Here is a 4,755-nt window from a genome sequence, read left to right on the forward strand (position 1 = left end):
AACCATTCACACCAAATTGGCAATTACTACCAATTTACCTAAGATTCATGTCTTTGGGTAACCGCAGGGCTTTGCATTATCCCAAAACAGTACGAGAGAGCATGCAAAATCCACCCAGGAAGGCCCAAGCCAGCAGGCAGACTGGACCATCTTTCTGTGGGTTATAGTGTTAACCACCGCTATGCCACCTGGATAGGTCAGCATTTTTCAAAATATGTTTGAGAAAATAAAATGTAAGGGAGCAAGCAGCAAACAAAGCATGCAAACAACAAACCCTGAGGAGGCAGGTCCAAACGACCGACCGCTGTGAACACACTCTACAACTGCTCTTATACACCAGTGAAGATCAATCTGAGGCTTCAAGGAGGCGATATAGGCTAGTTAAAGTTAATCAGAGCTTTTCCATAGTCACAATAGTAAACAAACATGTTGTCCCTGGACAAATGTGCACTACTGTGCTAACTGCACTGAAGAAAGGAACAAAATAGATACAGGAGACAATGTGTCATTCACTAGTACTACATACTAAGTCTTGACTCTGTATTTGGCAGACTTACAATGATTGTGTTTTGACATTAGAGGGACTGGAAGGGAAATATAGCTCTGAACAGAGCAAAGCTAACTGTTCCCCAAAGCTAACTGGCAATAAATCTCTTTATACTTTATAATATAAAGTAGTATTGCTCATCTACACATCTAACTCTCACCAATAAAGCCTACTCCTCTAAGTGTTTCCCAAAATGTCAAACTTTCCACAGATGTGGCAGTGTGGGGTTGTTACTGAAATAGTAATGTATTACTCATTACTTGTTACTTTTTTTTTAAAGTCATGCATTCTGTTACTATATTACTCCCTGGAAAATGTTACATTACTTTTGAATTATTCTGCAACATGGACTGAAATGCATTACATACAGTGGGTCTTTGTAGTTTTTATGTTTTAAAAAAAAAAGATAAAAGCACAAAGCAAAGTTGAAAACCAACCCAGAGAGACTTTAAAGCAATCAGCACTCAGAGTCTGCTGTAGAAACATGTATAGGTAGAAATGGAGGCGCCAATACTACAAGCCTAATTGTGTGTCAGTTTTGTGTGAGCATGCTGTCAGTGCAAAGATATTGTGTTAGCAGTATAATATCGCTGTTTCTGTCCTTTACCATCGCCCTCTTACCCTTTCGTGCAATAAGAATCAAAGTAATGACCACATCTCCCCACCTCCAAAGTTGAAGCCAGCATTGGCCTCCTTCCTTATTAACTTAACTTATTATATCAGAATGTCTATTTGAAAGGAATTATTTCAGAACTTTTTAGGATAAACCGACTAACTTTAGGCCAGTTTAGTGGTTGATGTTAAACATCCGGACTAGCAAATGTCATCCTTTCTGCTGATAGGTTGCTAGCAAGTAATGTGGTCGACGTCAGATTTTTTTCTTGTATGCAGTCTTTCTACACTTGCATCACAGCAAGTTTCCCATGGAAGCAACGAGTTTATATGTATTTTTTCCCTACTTAACCCTCTTGACTAAAAAGGAAAAATGACAAATTAAAGAGTTTGTTAGATTTTTTTGCTGAATTTGCAAGTTTTTTTCTTTAAAATGTATAATTTTAAACTAAATACCCCATTAAATACCAAAATACTGGAAAATGTGTGGTTAAAAATAATGAATGAGTGAATGAAAATGAATGAACAAACATGCTGCTTGCAGAGTTAAGCTGGTGGCTTGACGTTTGATTGAGCCATCATTGTTTAACGTACTGAATTCTACTTTGAAAGCTTGTTTGTTCACCTAACACAAATACCTATCAAAATAAATAGTTTTCTATTGTCCACATTAACATCCTCAAAATCATCATAATAAATACACAGAAGATAAGAGAATGATAACGGTGTCATGCTTTTCAAAAGAAAATAAGGCCTTCCAAAACAGAGTTACAGATACGATGCACAGACCAATCCTACATCAGCGTGTAATAGTGATATAGTAAGAAACAACCTCAGTAAACAGAGTGACCCTGCATGCACTGTGGTTAAATAACAATGTCAGCTCTCACCCTCTACTTAGCATAAGAAAAAAAAGGAAGCCTACAGTTATAAGGCGAGTTTATTGACAGAAAAAAAAATTTATACACAAGCAAATGCAGGGGAAAAGCATTTATAAAGCCAGTGGTAATTCTGTGAAAGGATGTGAATGCTGTCAGTCAAAGCACATTAATAATAATTCACACATCCTTTTCTGGAACAGGACCATTAGACTTTTAAAAAGATCCTCTGATGGGGAGTGATTTTTATTTTTGATTGCATACATTTAGTTCACAGTGCAACAGGAGTTCATGTTTCACTCAGCCTATAGTAATATCACTAGACTCACAAAGACTAGACTCAGAACTGTACCTGCATTCACAGCACACCAACCCACCCAGAACAAATTGAGAGCCTGTAAATCCTGACAAGCGCTGTGTCTTACCAGCGGTCCTCTGATTCTCAGGACTTATCCACCCGTCATTCCTTCATCTGTCCGTTTCTTTTCTCGTCTGACTGGTTATCAAAAGGTATTATGACTGCATCTCTAATGCCTCCTGCTGAATGCGCTTATTCTGCAGAGGAGTTTGAGACAAATACTTTCTACCACTCCACTGACAGGAAATGAGGCGGTTGCATGATCAATGTGGTCAGTGTCTATTTTACACTGATGAGCTCAAGCATGACTTTTTCACAGATGTTGAGGACGATGACGTCTAAAAAATTACGCCTGGAGCCGATAATGTGTCACTGAATAAGAGGGAATGCATTAAAGCACTGTGTACAGTCATCATTGTCAAGGTTATGCTTTTTCATCTTTTAATATTAGAAACTTGAGATACTTTGAACTGTTTTTACATAGTGTACGTAATACCTCAAGACACCCACATGTATTCACACCCACATATACTCCCAGAAACTTGCAGACATAAACTTCACTACTACACTTAACTTATTGTGCTCTTGCAAATCAAGGTTTGTTTTCTTAAAATTTCCCCCACCAAAAGTGCAGTGTGTACTGCTAACAGCTTGTACACCTACACTCACTGGATACTATTTGGTACACCTTGCTGGTACTGGGCCGGATCCTCTTTTGCTTTCAGGGCTGTTTTAATTCTTCAGGGCACAGATCAAGCAAGGTGCTAGATTTTTATCCATACTGACATCATAGCATCACACAGTTGCTGCAGATTTGTCAGCTAGGCATCTATGATACAAATCTCCTGCTCTTAAATGTGCTGGATTGAGATCAGGTGTTTGTGGAGGTCATTTTAATTCAAGGAATCCATTGTCATCATTCAGAAACTGGTTTGAGATGATTTGAGCTTTGTGAGATTGTGTCTTATCCTCCTGGAAGCAGTCATCAGAAGATGTGTACACTGTGCTCATAAAGGAATGGACATGGCCAGCAGGTAGATTGTGTTTTTTTAAATGATGCTCAGCTGGTGCTAACGGGGTCTAAAGTGTGCCAAGAAAGAGCCAGGCAATATTTTTCCAATGTTTCCAGTGTTTTCCTCTGTTGTCCAATGTCAAATTGAATCCTTAGTTTTCTGTTCTTAGCTGACATCAGTTCACCTGGCCTACATGCCTAAAGGCTGCTGTCATCTGCTGTGCTGATTAGATATTTGTGTTAACAGGCCATTGAACAGGTACACCTAACAACATGACCGGTGAGTGTATAAACCTGTAAACAACTAATGGACTAATGGCCAATGACTAGACAGATGAATCAGCAGGAATTACATATGAAGTGACACAGACATGATCGCTCACTCACTTCCCATCAACAAACACTCCCTGACGGAAACTGGCCTCTGGGGGAAATAAAGAGATAATTCCTGGTTATTTCATCAACTCACTGTAAAAGGCCTATATTTAGGAGGGCATAGAGGGACGGATAATCACATGCTCTCACGTCCAATTTAGAATCATCAGAGAAAACCCACGCAGCCACGAAGGGAAGAAAATGCTCCACGCAGAAAGGCCCCAGCCAAAGGGGAGGTTTAAACCATGAGCCTTCTTGATGTGAGGCAACAGTGCTAATCACTGTACCACCATGCCAGAAAGTTAAGATAACTGTGAAATTAATATTTACAAAATATGACACAAAAACGATGCTGTGGTTCTTAAAAGCGTGATAGGACTGGGCCTTTCTTTTGTATCACGTATCTTAGCTGCCATAGGTACACAGTAAGCATCTCTAAAACACTTTGTGTCAATCAATGTGTAGAAGATAAGTCATTAACTTTATATTATAAGTGCTCATATTCTAAAAGGCTTTTTGCAAAACATGAAAGCTGAATCTGCTGTAGAAAAGTTTAAACATTTTTAGGTTGAGGCCGTCATGGCTCATATGAGAGCTGCACATTTTAGAAGGCTATTGCAACTACGACAGAAAACACTACATATGCGTGTGTTGGAACATTGTGTGTTGCGTTTATCAAATTCAAAGTGTTTATGAACCAAAATGCTTTTTTGATGCATTTTCTCACAACCAAAGTTTCACATTAGTTGTTTTATCAGACAGACAACTGGAAGAACTCAAATATAATCGCGTACTGAAGCTTAGTTTGAACTACTCAGAAAATAAAGCAGGGTGACTGCTTTATTTTCTCTTCTATCCTTCTTTTTTTTGATGGCTTTGTATTGGTCTGAGCCTGCATGTTTTCTAAACCTAACTACACCTCAAGGGGCTTATAAATCTTCTTCAGACAATGTGCCAACTCTGCTGTGAAGTG

Source organism: Neolamprologus multifasciatus, chromosome 18 (assembly GCF_963576455.1).
Source record: "Neolamprologus multifasciatus chromosome 18, fNeoMul1.2, whole genome shotgun sequence".
NCBI lineage: Eukaryota > Metazoa > Chordata > Actinopteri > Cichliformes > Cichlidae > Neolamprologus > Neolamprologus multifasciatus.